The sequence below is a fragment of the Mastomys coucha genome, unplaced genomic scaffold, assembly GCF_008632895.1.
Source record: "Mastomys coucha isolate ucsf_1 unplaced genomic scaffold, UCSF_Mcou_1 pScaffold13, whole genome shotgun sequence".
Taxonomy (NCBI): Eukaryota; Metazoa; Chordata; class Mammalia; order Rodentia; family Muridae; genus Mastomys; species Mastomys coucha.
The window spans coordinates 24473133-24487978 of NW_022196895.1; the positions used below are offsets into that span (position 1 = coordinate 24473133).

Sequence of the window (14846 nt, forward strand, 5' to 3'; positions counted from 1 at the left end):
TAATGGCTTTAGTTGCTTGACTATTTTCTATGATAACCTCCTATGCATTCATATTGAAAGTGTCAACTTCATGAGCAAGCCAAATACTTACGCTTCTCTGAACACATGCCAAAAACTAAAGAGGAGCTAAATTATGCAGATTGAAGCCAGAGAGAATTTAGGAAAAACAGAGCCATCAAAAATGAAATCAACAGAAAAAAAGTGATACTGCAAGGTGATTTTAGACAGAGACCAATGCAGAATAAGAAGGAGGATGGCAGTTCAGAGTGAATACATCAAAGATGCCTGAAAATATGAAGAATCCTCTTGCAGTGTAGAATTAATGTTTATAATTGGCTTGGTATAGAACACATTTCATAAAACCATACCACTAATGTCTCCTTCTTCACTAGCCAAAACATTTTTAAAATTTATTCTTACATACATATAGTTTATGACAATCTCAAATATTCTAAAATGGTCTCAAATTCAATTTAGCTAGGCAAACTTGAACAACTTTTAATTCTCCTGCCCATATCTTCAGCATGCTTGGGTTACATGAGTGTGCCAAGTCATCTGTTTCCTCGTTGCTCTGGAGGGAATTCAGGGCTTTGTGCATTGTAGCCAAGCACATTACAGCTAAGGTATAGCCACATCTATTTTTTTGTATTCACAGTTTTGTACGGAGTATTTTTCTTTAATTTGGATTACTAAATTCCTCAACACTTGCTGTTAAGCTTTTATAATGTTAAAGACTGAACAATCACAATCCACAATACAGTTTTAAAGGTTCACCCCTTCTTCATCATATGTCTTTGTCTTTCCAGTCAATTTCACCCCTTTCCTTCACCATCCTTCCTTGTTCTCCTCCATCCTTTTACCCTTACCCTTCTCCTTCTGTTTCTCCTCTCTTCACAACCCTTTCTACCTCTCTGTTTTTGTTTAATCCTGCCACCTCACTAATGTCTATTGTTCTAGCCCCAGTAACTATCATCTTTTCCTCAATAAGATTTCTAATAATTTTTATCTTATTTTAACAAATATAATAACAACAACACAAATGCCTATGATTCCATTGGTTGACCCGTCATTATTTCCTGTTTGTCTCCTGTGTGCTAAACTACATCATGTAACATTCTAATTTAAGATCCTTCATGTGTTGAAGAGGTGGCAGAGAATTCACTGATAATTTCATAATTCTTTTTGTTTCATCATTCGTATCAAAAAGAGAAATCAGAAAGAAAGAAGAAAATGAAAATGGGAAGAGAAGAGTAAAGAGACAAATAAAGTACAGAAGTGATACTTAGGGATATGCATTGCTTAAGGAAGAGATTAGACCACTTAAATGCAAGCAACATTTCACTATTTGACACCACTTAAAAATAAAGACAATCATTATCATTTGTAAATCAAAACTGTGGTTTGGAAAAGTGATTATAGGATAAAGATGCATAATCGTCAAGAAGCCTTGAGACTGTCATTGGTGACCTATTACATATGAATGTCATTGTGACCCATTGTGCTACTCAAAATGGTCATTGGAGCTCATTACATTGAATCTAGAGGAGATTAAATTAATCAAGGATATGGTGCCTTAGTCTCACTACCTATGTTTAAAATGTTTTTCACCAAAGAGAATAAAAAAACAGCACCATCATGACAGATATCTCACTGGCTAGGGCCACTGTCATGCACAGTTTTAGTGTCACAGATTATGTTCTTTTTCTAAGCTTTCTGAATACCACCACTGTATATTTGCTATGATTTTCTATCATTAAAAAAAAAAAAACAATTTGGTAGACAAAATATGCCAATCAGTCTTTGACTGTTTTAACTAGGAGGATAACAGATTTCATACCATCCAGGTCCAAGTCTTCATAGACCTCTGAAGTAATTGGTGAAATTTATGGACACAGCTGGTTTGCAGCTGTAAAATCCTGTATTTTTTAATGCATAATGGCATCTGTGCCTGCTAATTGGATACTTAGGCATACACACATAAATTTCCAGGGAATTGGGAAGGTGTATTTCTTGGATCCTGTCCATATCGTGCCATTTTGAGAATCATGGCTCAGATTCACTTTCCTTCCTTATTATTCTTGTAGAGAGGTGGAAACTAAGCCTTCACCTTGATAAATTTTGCCTGTTGGGGAACATCTTCCTTTCAGTTTTGATCTTTTCAGCCTCTGTGCTAAGAAATCTCTGTGTGTTGTGGGAACTGATTGCCTAAGTCTGGGCTCTCTGATCACTGTGCATGGCTTGTAAGAACAAGAATGAAACTGTAAAATGCAGCCCTTCCTCTTAGTTCTGAGACTACAAAGAAGCAGGTGGGACTAGGCCTGGTTCAGCTAACATCTTCTTACTCTGTTGGTGGAGTCCGATTTTCAAAGCTATTTCAACGATGAGATAGAGGTTTGTTCTGCCTCAAGTATATGGAAACTTTCTTAAATTTGTTCTCACAATTATTGTGAGTCCTAGACAGGGTGACTTGGGCCCCAGAGGTTAGCTTGTTCTCCCTGGGGCAGATTGTATTCTGATTCTTCAATACACTAGTAATTTCTACCAGAAAGCCTGCTAACATCAACTTAATGATTACAGGCTACAGTCACAGGTTTCTACTGTCATGTCAGATGTCTGCCATGATGGTGCTGTATTTTTCTTCTTCCAACCACTATGATCTGCTCTAAAGCCTTTACCAGCTCTTTGAGAAGAAAAGGAACACAAGAAATTAACACACGTAACTACAGGTATATCCATTGTGAACATAAGTACAACAAAGTGTGAAGCATGAGTGAAAAGAGAAAAAATGGTTTTTGGTTTTAATACATTCATAAGGGAAAAAGCTCTGAGTATAACTTAAGGGGAATTTTCACCTCAAGATTGATGTTTAACCCACATCTGGACTTATATAAAATGCTCACATTCAGCTCTTATGGGTTTGGTTTTTTTTTTTTTTTTTTTCACAGTACTGTCTCCCAGATGGAAGATGCTATTTATGCCCATCCGGCCTATTACTTACTTGTCCTGCTCTTTTCTCTTCTGCAGCTCATATAGTCTGATCATCTAACTTGGCCAATGGGTTGCCCTGAATAGGGTCAGGATGCTTTCTACTGGTGCTCCCTTAAAATAATCAAGTTAGAATTAATTTTTGGGGGCCTTTGATATTAAACAGAGAAAATGAGAAAATGATCATCTATGCAATAAGGTATTGCTTGGTAGTCCTTGGAAACACCGACTCTGTCTTTGACCTAATTTAGAAGTGTCAGCATAGATCAGCTGAGTTTGTTACCCTAATATTGAATACATAAAATATAAACCTCTGGAAGAATTATCTTGAGCCTATGCAAACCAACACATATTTTAAAACTGTAGAATCATAATGCTTACTGTGAGGATAAAAATAATTTTTATTAATAAACACTAACTCTGAACTGGCACAAATACATTTCAAAGGCCTATAGGTGATAAATTCTTTTCTTACCCATAATTAACACATTGAATAGAAAACTATAATTTATTTGTACAAAATATTAAAATGCAGAGTAATATATCAAGCTAGCAATATATAACAAATACTTTGGAAACTCAGTAGCTGGTTTAGGTTCTATAGGAAAGGTTTGATACAGGAGGCAAAACACAAAAAAAAATTTGTAGAGTGCAAGAAATGTGAAGAAAACTAGAAGTTGAGAGTAATAAGTACAAGACAGGCTGCAGAGCTGAAGTGATTGACAGGATGCCTCTTTTTTAGAGGATGCAGAGAACACTTGAGAGCTTGCACACAAGCATTGGTCCTGCTCTCTTTCATAAATCAATTCTTCAGCTTTTGTACCCATCCATCTTCCCAGGCTACTCATAAATATAAGCATTAACATCTGCTGCAACCATGACCCATAGAATTCCAAATCCCATGGCCTTTAATGCTGAGATGGTCTTTGAAAGCTGAGAGGTGAGGAAAACCAGCTGTTGATTCCAGGAAGGGAGAAGAATTCTGCCTTATAGTGTTCAGACTTTAGTTTGGGACTTGAGCATTTTTCTTTCATTCTCCTTTAGAGCCGTCAATTGCCTTATACAGACATTGAATTCACTTACAAAGTTAAAACAGAAAAATAAAATGGAATGCAATGATCAGGAAATTCCATTTTTCCTCTCTCCCTTTCATCATTCTGTTGAATGTGTGCAGAGTTATATGAGGTTATTCATTTGTACCCAAACAGGAATATAGGATTTGCCATATTGGATCAGTCCATTGGTCTATCAATGTTGTATTCTTACTGCCTCTGGCACCAGATGATACATGGAGCACCAGAGGAGAGTGAACTCCTTGCATACCCACAAGGCAGTGAGTCAATTGTGCACTGCAATATATGGGGTGAAAGTTTTCACTATTCGGGATAGGGCTACATGAATGAGAGGAGATTTGAAGATGTCTGAATGAGACAGGGACTGCATCCTTGGGAGACAGAATCAGGCTGTTCTTACCTTTAGAAATTGTGCCCAGTGAATTTTCCCTCACTTTCAATTATAAGAACTATCATTTGTCTCACTATAATAAATTTCAGTAGTGGTGCCAAACAGCCACATTCTGGCAAGATAAAGACAAGGCTGTATGATAACAGACATATAACTGTTTATCTCTGGTAACAGCAAGTAAGCAGCCAGAGATGGCATGTAAGGGAATACGTCATTATTTAGGGCATAGTGTTCTCAATGGTTGCCCACTTAGTCTAGGACTAATTGAGGCACTGTGCATAATCACTGTGCAAAGGACAACAGAATTGTATTACAATTGTACTACTGTACCTCACTGAGGTGATAGACACAATCTATTATGTCAGAAACAACTCTAGTGGATAGGAAATGGAACAGACACTTTGCTGGTATTTTCTTCCTAGAGGACAAATGAACAAATTACAAAATAAGTAATATAGCTATCCTCAGAATCTCACAATTATGCTCTGTGAAACATATTTTGGGGGTTAAAGAGATATTTCAGTGGTCAGGCTCACTTTGTAAACATGAGGATTGAGGTTTGTGTTCTAGTATCATTGTAAATGCTAGACATGGTACTAAGGACTACTGGGGACCAAGCACAGAAAGTGATACAGACTGAAGGACTAGGGGCTGGAGAGAAGACTCAGTGATTAAGAGTACTAACTCTTCTTCCAGAGGTCTTGAGTTCAATCCCCAACAACCACAGAGGGGCTCACAATCATCTGCAATGGAATCCAATGCCCTCTTCTGGTGTGTCTGAAGATAGTGACAGTGTACCCACATATATAAAACAAATAAATAATTCTAAATAAAAAATACTAAAGGATTGCTGGGATATGCTGGCTACTGGTTTAACTGAAAAAAAAAATAGGTTCTGGATTCAGTGAGAGAATCTGCCTTAAAAGATGGAAGGCAGAGACTAATAGAGGAGGAAATTAAACATTCTCATCTGGCCTTCACAAACATATGGTGTGAACTTGTGCCTATACACCAAAAACACATATACACAATAAATGAAGTTCAAGATACTCTTAATATTAGAAGTCAACTTACAGAATAGTACTAGTGTTCAATACAGAAGGTAGTGTTTTGGTCAAAATTGTAATTTTGCCTTTTTATTTGTGGTGATTCTTAACTATAATGCTTGTACTATAAACTGCTAAATATGACTATTGTACTGATGACTGGAAAGTTTACACACTCATTTAGGGTCAAATAAAAATGAAGCTTCAAGGTCTTTGTTTAAAAAACAGTGAAGTGTTACTGCTAAAGACACTGAAATATAGAAGTTTGAAAGTTTTTTTTGTAGAATCTATTGATTGGTTGTTGTGATTTTAAATTTATTTTTAAATGACATTCTTGAAAGATAATTTTAAATGTTATCATGTGTTTTATTGTTCACCTTAATATCTACAATTCAAGTTTTAAGCAATAGTATAAAAATATTTAAGTTCCATCTGGAACTAAGAACCCTTGGGCCTTCTATACTCCAAACTCATCTACTCACACAAATGTGGTTCTCAATCAATGGAGTAGACACAATGGAATGAAACTGATGCAACGTTTTTGTAGGTCAACCAGTAGAATACTTGTATATCTGCTTCAGGCTTGATGATAAGCAGAACTGAAATCGTTAAGTACTATGCGTGACTCTGACATTTTCTTTCTTCTGTGGTATCTGTTTTAAGGTAACTGTTTAGCTAATTCACATGCTAGTAATTTGAGTAATGAAGGATATTTGAGATACCTTTAATTGTCCATCACTACCAGATACCCAAAGCCATTCATTCAACACCCAAAGCCAGTCCTTGTTAAGAAGACAGTGTAGGCTTTCCCCTTAGGTCATTATTCTAGCATAAAAACTCTGGATTTTTTTTTCTCTTAAGGAATATCATATTACTTTGTGTCTTTTACAATACTATGCTCTTAGTAAATTTTATTTTATTTTAGCTTTTGGGGGAAATTTCATATATGAGTACTATATTTATATCATTTCCATTCTACCTCTGCTCCTCTTATTCCTCCAATGTCCCACTCACTATCTATTAAAGTCATAGGATTTTATTTATGTATATGGTAAGTGACATACTGTTTGTTAAATTTATTTAGTGTCGTTCCTACATACATGTTCAAGGATGACCACCTGGGCAAGACTGATTGCTCCTTTTTCACCAGCCAATGGATCTTCATCTAGGAGTGGGGCCTTTTGAGAATTCCCACATCTACTCTGGGTTGGCATGACAACTGGGAGCATGGTACTTTAGTATTCTGAGTTGGCATGACAACTGGTTTAGACGTTCATACTGTTGAGATTTCATGAGTGCAGCTTCTCTGTGATATCCAAAAGGTACAATGCCATAATCAACTTCCTGATCCTCTCGCTAGTAGAATCATTCTGTCTCATTTTCTTTGATGTCTCCTGTGCTTATATGTAGAGGTTGTGGTGGTGATGTATCAGTTGAGGGTGATCACCCATTTTGGGTGCTTTAATTGTAAACAGTTGTTAGCAGCTTTGGAAGCAATACATATCAGGATTGTGTGAATCACTTGCCTGACTCTTGTGTTGCTCATTTGAGTTGCTGTTATAAAACTCAAGTCCAAATGAACATCTTTAAGAATTCAGGATAACAGTAGAACATTAACTCAAATATTGAATAACCTTTTAAGAAAAAAAAATCTGTTAAACTAAGCCGTCTGTAATCACATAACTCTAGCTGTAATCTCAGTCATGGTATTGTAGAATTCTGAAACTTATTGGATTCAGTTTGCATCTATGTGATATAAGATACCTTTTGTGTATATTGTTTATTTAATTTTCATAGTGTCCTAAATTTGTATCCAAGCCCTTTAGTTCTAAAGTGTCCTTTCCTGTGAGCGTAAAGTATATTTACAAGCTATTTTTGTATTATAAGGTAATATTAAATTAACAGCAAAGGGAAAGTTTTAATAAAATTTATCTAGCTTATTGGAATATTCTCCTGTAATAGTAATATTTATATAAAAAATTAGAGAATAAGCCATCATTCTGTTTGGGTAGGTAAGTATATCTCTTTGAAAGGGTAAGCATTTCTACTGACAATGTTACAAGGATGCAAAGAATGGGAGTGCATCCACATATTTCTTTGATTTATTTGTGATTTAATATTTATGCCATTATATTTTACTACCAACTATAAAAGTTGGATCTGCTATTTTCAGTTAATATGACATCAATTTCTAAGCCTTTAGTAGAAACTTCAGAGGTCAACTTAGGAATGAGGTATTTACTTTTTACCTTTTGTATTTTATTTTCCTTTGTTTTTGTTTTGCTTTGTTTGCATAAGTGTTCTGTCCAGTTAAGTGAGTCAAGAGCATGAAGTCAAAGTCAAGAGTATTTTGTTAGCAAAATCCTTGATCCTCATTGTGCAACATTACAAACTGGCTGGTAGTAATCAGCTGGTGACCTGCTAGTGCATGTACAATGACTTTGTTTTACAGAAAATCAAAATAACCATTAGATAGACTGGAGATGCAGTATTTAAGGATGTAATTTTGCTTCAGCTTAATATTGAAGTAGAAGGACACACTTCAGTGTTGAAGGTAGGAAGAATGATGACCAGGAATATTTAAGGTCATTAAAATGTCAGTATAAAACATTATGTAGTAAGAGGTCATTACACAGACACACACACACACACATACACACACATAAAACCCACAATATATATTATATATTACATATATTATATATTATATATATATGAGATTATACTGCCTAGTTTAAACTTAAATCCAAAATTAATAAGCAATTAACTTGGTTATATTTTATATATATATATATATATATATATATATATATATATATATATACATATATATATGAAGAAAAATAAAAGCAGATAGACATTGGATTATCATATCTATAATCAAGGCATCCAAGGATTGCCAATGGCCAGAAAGCAGAGAGATCAATAGCATAGAACGTTCCCTTGGTATCTGAAAGTGAATGAAGCTTGATGACACTTTTATTCCAACTTTTCTACTAATAAAGAAAATGTTTCTGTTGTTTTAATTAAGTGTCTCAATTTCTGCTGATTTCTTTGTTGGTTCTGGGAATTAATACAGTGCCTTGACTAAAGTTTAATGAAGATTTTTTTTGCATGAAGTATGTTTCACAAAGTCAGTCAATATTTTTGTAGCCTTTGATCTATTTATGTAAGAAAATACCGTGTTCCTAGTTAGAATTTTAAAGACAAAATAAAAAAAGAGAACAAAATTCTAAAAGATGAGTTGATTGATTTATTCATTGATTTGTGGACTCCAAAGTAAGTAAATGTCTATGAGAAAGTCCAGTTATTCAATTAGGACCATGACCTACCTTTTATTAATGATATTTAAGATGATCAGTTTCCAAAATGGAAAGATTTTATAGTTTATAAAATGCACACTAGAGAACTTGATCATACATAAATTCTAAAGTGTCTCTAACAATTTCCAGATTTTTATTGCAAATATATGTCAATGTCCTACTTTAATAAGCACTGAAATTAACAAAATATGATCAATGATATATTTACCTCCAAAATAATAAGGTGCATGTTAGAATTGGAGAAAATAGCTTTAGGAACTGCTACATACCCTTCTGTTTTCTCATTGAGATTCTTAGGATATTTTTTCTGGCCTTCAGGTGTGACATAATATACTCTGCTGGCATATATAAGATGGCATTGTTCATCAGAAAAGGAAAATAATCAGTAAGTTTGCTATTTGAGGATGCTGTTTCATTCTTCTTGCAGAATACACACACTACAATCCATGGCATAATGAATAGTGCAAGAGTTCTAAAAAGAATAGTCAATGACAAGAAAGAAGTGACAAAACTCTCTTTTTCTCTCTCTTGCTGTGTGTGTGTGTGTGTGTGTGTGTGTGTGTGTGTGTGTGTGTGTGTGTGTGTGTGTACTGGTACTCTAGTTAAGGTTTCTTGTCTGTTTTTCTCAACATAACAGGAGCTACAGTCATCTAAGAAGAGGGGAGCTAAATGAGATAATGTCTCCATTATATTGGTCTGTTAGCAAGCCTATGGGGTTTAGGAGATTTGGGACATTTCCTTGACTAATGATGGATGTTGTGGTACAGGAATGGGGCATAACATCCTGGGAAGTACAAGAAAGAACTCTGAACAAGTCACCTGTAAAAAGTCAGTAAGTAGCCCATCTCCATGGAGTCTGCTTCAGTTCCTTCTTCCAAGTTCCTCACTTGAGTTCTTCCACTTGCTTCTTTCACTGATAGATGAAATTGTGAGCCAAAAATCTTCATGTCTATTCAGCTTGTTTTGGTCTTGGTCTTTATCACAGCAAAAGAAATCATACAAGGACAATATACATGCTTGAATACATTAGTGTGTGTTGAATGTGATAAAAGACAAATTCCGTAGTAGTAACTACTCTTTAATCTTTTTTTACAGGCCAATCTCCCTCCTAGTCTATCCTGCAACAGTGCCTAATCCCATTCCTCCTTCCCCATCTCCAAGAGGATGTCACCACTCCCCACCCCATCAGATCTCCTAGTAAAAGACAAAGTCTTAATATTGTCATTTTACAATGGTCTTCTCTAAAATATAGGAAACAGGATGGCAAATTTCTGGTTATGATAATTACTCTCTTCTTTCAAACTTATATCTGACTTCTGTGCTCTTTTTACAAGGTCTGTCTTGACTGCAGGTAAGTTTCATAAATCGTTTCCTGGAAGGAAATAATGGAGAGAGAAAAAAAGAAAAGAAGGGAGATGGAAAAACAATGAAAGCATTCTGCATTGAAAGCCTCAGAGCAGAGACCAAGCAGATTGCTAAGTCAATTTTATAACAGGAAGGGACAGATTTACATTTTTTTATCTGGTAAAGTTCACCTTCAAAGTGTGTGAGAGAGAAGGCGGAGAGAGAGGGAGGGAAGAAGAGGGAGAGGGAGATGGATAAAGAGAGGGAGAGAGCGCTAGAAGCATGGAGAAAGTCGACAAGGAAAGAGGGGAGGAAGGAAGCAGTTGAACAAGAGAGAAAGGTAGAATGTATGCCTCTTTCCAGGAGCAAAAGACAGGTTAGAAAATGCCTAGAGGCCCCTTACTAAATACCTTTATTATATAGAGGGCACTCATCTTTAAACTGGTCAACAGAAATTATTACATTTCCATATTCCTATGAAGTAAAGAATATAAACTAAATCATTAAAAGTGATGTGTTTCTTTAAAAAATAGTATAAAGCACATAATAACATATCAAATCATTCTGGAAAAGTCATGAGACCTCACAATGAAACAGAAAAATCTCTCTTGTTACAGAGGCCTCCAGTCAGCCGCCCAGTTGTAATTCTCTCCGACAGCTGGATATTAAGAATGTGAAGAATATTCTTGAGTAGATTATAAATAATAGTGTGAGACAGAGTGAATTATATTTTCCAATAATTGTCATTACATTATAGGACTGGGGGGAGGATGAGAGCAAAGTCAGTGTAAATGCATGGAATTAAGTCCTTCTCATCTCCAGAGAAAATGAAGAGATAAAGCAAATAAAAAGAGAAGGGGGATAAGGTTATTGAGAGAAAAATGAGACAGAGACTGGACAGACAGAAAGATGTCAGAGGAAAGAAAGAAGAATATTAGAGAGAACGTAAAAGAGAGAGAGCAGGAGAGAAGATAATATTTGTTTCGAGATAACTGCAGATGTATGTTTCATAAACCTGAGTAAAATGAAATAAGGAAAGATGCTTGCCTGACCTGAACAGAGAAGAGTGTGTCTGGCAGCAGCATCTACAACTCCAGTTTTCACTGAGTGAGTTACTCACAAGCTTTTCTACTGGAAAACAAGAAGCAAGAAAAACACTTGTGCTTATTTCTTACATTTTCTTTCTTTCTTTCTTTCTTTCTTTCTTTCTTTCTTTCTTTCTTTCTTTCTTTCTTTCTTTTTGTTTTCAAGACAGGGTTTCTCTGTGTAGTCCTGGCTGTCGTGGAACTCACTCTGTAGACCAGGCTGGCCTCGAACTCAGAAATCTGCCTGCCTCTGCCACCCAAGTGCTGGGATTAAAGATGTGTGCCACCACTGCCTGGCCTTATTTCTTACATTTTCATCATCATTGTATCTGTATATTTTATATAAAATTAGCCTAATACAAACTCACAGGTGGCAGCGTTGCAAAGACTAAGAGATTAGCATCTTTCACAATTAGTTTCTAATATCTGAGAACACCCTGCAGCAGTTTTCCTTCCTTGCCCATTTCACATGAGCTGGGATTCTCTAACAAGGTAAGGTCTAAGATAGTCAAGGTATTTTTATGTAAATCATCAAATCTCTGTCACTCTGTCTCTGTCTCTGTCTCTGTCTCTGTCTCTGTCTCTCTGTCTGTCTCTCTCTCTCTCTCTCTCTCTCTCTCTCTCTCTCTCTCTCTCTACCTATCTGTCTCTCTCTTTCTCCATCTTGAAATAGCTTCTTGGAACATCCTCTTATTTTAACCAAAGAGAAAATCCATTACATTCTAAAAGTGATATTGTGCAGAGAATTGTCAAATCAGGACCATAAATAATTTAAGGCCTGAAAATACCTTACAAAGAAGAAAAAAATGAGTTTTGTGAGTAGAGATTGGCAATTATTTATCTAGACTATTTGTCTACATAGTGAAACCAGTCCAAACAAGGACCTTGGTTATGGGGAGTGGATCCTGATGTCTCTAGGAGCTGAGATAGGGATAAAGGTAATGTGAACCCAAAACTTTTCCACTCTGAACCAAGATAGGCCAGTGGACTCATCAGTAATGGATTATAAAGAAAGGAAACTTAGAACAGGATGTGGCAGTAAAAGAGGTTCATAGGTATAAGAATGAAGGGGAAAAATGAAGAAAGGAAAGCCAGTTTAGAGGGGAATGTGTAGGACAACCGTCACAGAGACTGCCTCTCTATGACATTCCTTCCTCAGTGTTCCATCAGATCAGATTGCCATGGAAACACCACTGCCTTCTCTCATTTACTGCAGCAGCATGAGTATGGCTACCAGTAGCAGTGCCTTGGGAAAATACTTCCTTTCCAGTCACCAAAGAGTATGACATGATGGAGTGGACTTTAAAAAATGCTGAGTGTTTATTCTAAGCCAAATTCTAGTCTGACAAATTATTTAGTTTTTTTGTTTTGTTTATTTATTTGTTTGTTTGTTCGTTTTTTTCTCCTCTAGGACCTACATCTATTTAAATGCTATATTTTTCAACATGAGTTTGATGCAATCAAGTGTTGTGCAATAAAAGATTAAAAATCCTGTCTAGTAACATACGCATGAATTTAAAACTCTTACTGTTTTGGTTTTTCCACTGTTCTTCTTTATGGACCCACAAATACATCTACACTAATATAAACCTGACCTACACCCTCTTTTAATCCTATGGTTAACAAACAAAATGTAGCATCATCTCCAACAGAATGGTGCAACAAAGCCATCAAAAATAGAGGTGCACAGGGATGGTGAGTCATTAAAATAAATTTATAGGTTGCCATTTTTTTCTAACTCTTTCCAAGAGAGCAGATGCTGACCTCCTTAGTCTCAGGACATGAATCTTACAGAGGAACAAACACAAGGACAAACATGACATTAGGCATTGATATGATTATTTTTACAGTATTTCATATTTATTTATTTGTGCATATGTGACTGTATCAGTGGTACATATGAGGGTACATGCGAAGGCCAGAAGGGATTTTGGATACTATGAAACTAGAGTTGCAAGTAGTCCAATAAGCTGCCCAAATTGGGAACTAGGATCTGAATTTGGCTTCTCTGGATGAATACTACAAGCTCTTGATAGTACCACCTCTTTAGCTCCTGGAAAATGCCTTTTAACAAAGGATAGATGGAGGACCATGTGCTTTTAACTATTTGCAGCCTACCAATATAATTAGTAAAGACAACTATAGAGCCAAAATAAGGATGATATTTGCATCCTAAAATGGGAGAAAAATCATTAAACTCTAGTAGTTAGTTCGAAAGATTCCAGCCTCAAAGCTTCAATCCAGTATACTGAATGTCTTTCTTTTATTTTTAATTTTGCTTTCCTTAATTTAGCTGAGGATACTTGGATTGATACAAATAAGTACCTTATATTCTATGGTAGAATATTACAGATAAGTACATAGATATGCACACACACACACACACACACACACACACACACACACACACACACACTGGAGAGGAGATAGGGGAAGAAGCAAAGGACAAGCGCTGAGGGATAGTGTTGAACATATATAATCAGGTAAAGGAAATCTCAGATGAAAACAAGATCACGTTTGGCTAAGTCTTTGGAATGATCTTAGAGAAGAGATTAGAAACAGGAAATGGAAATGATGGATTGGAGGGATGTTTTATTTTTTGATTCAAATGATTATAGGTTAAATTTCTCTATTAATCTATATCACCAACAACAATGATGAGAAGTCCACTGGTTGTCATGAATAACCAATTGAATTTCCATGTTCAAATAAAAAAGGATATTGTAATAAAAAAACTGTTAGATTTTGTGGGTCTATGTTCTGCTATTGGGGAGCCTGTTGAGTTTTCAAAACTCTGTTGTTATTAGTGAAACCTTTTGGAACAGCAATAGAGAGAAATGAGAGTGTAATGGTCAAAGTAAGTAATACTGGTAGTTAAAAACGTGAAGTTTTTTATGTTAACATACTCAGAGCTCACTTCTGAAACTCTTTAGAAGCAATACATTTGTCAGAATAGAGGACCTGAGAAGTTGGACACCATTATTGTATTTAATTTAGAGGACAATGTTGATAAAAGTTTTGGGAGGGGGTGAGAAAACTCTGGTCTGCCTCTTGATTTTCTTGGCCTTAAATAGGTAGGTCAAAAGCCACAAGAAGATAGCTATGTCTACAATAGTCCCATAAATCCTGACTTAGCGCAGAGAAACTGAACTGGGACCTTTAGAAGTCACTTAGGTCATCTATCATTTTATAAAGTATAAAAGAAGTTATATAAACTTGTACATTCCTTTTTTTTTGTTTTGTTTTTGTTTTTGTTTTAGGAAATATTCTGTACAGATTTATATTCGTGTGATAAAATACCATCACCAAAAGCAACTTGAAGATGAAAGGGTTTATTTGACTTATTTGTCCTAATTACTGTGCATCATTGAAAGGAACCCAAGAAAGAAACTGAAGTAGAGGAGACAGAAAAAAAATTAGTGTACTGGCTTGTTCCCAATGGCTGTCTCAGCCTGCATTTTTATACAACCTAGGACCACCTACCCAGGCATGGCCCTGCCTACTATAATCTGGGCTCTCCAGCAAAAATCATTAATCAAGAAAATGATTCCAAAAATTTGCCATAGGGTAATCTGGTGGAGACATTCCTGAATTGAGGA

The 14846-nt window shown here is 35.7% G+C and overlaps 1 long non-coding RNA gene across 1 annotated transcript; it reads left to right on the top strand.

The window, feature by feature from the left end:
* Positions 1-6693: 6693 nt before the first annotated feature.
* LOC116087568 lies at positions 6694-10086 on the top strand. Its single transcript, XR_004117485.1, has 4 exons — positions 6694-6817; positions 9137-9203; positions 9586-9650; positions 9914-10086. It is a non-coding gene; the product is annotated as an uncharacterized LOC116087568 (long non-coding RNA).
* Positions 10087-14846: the final 4760 nt, after the last annotated feature.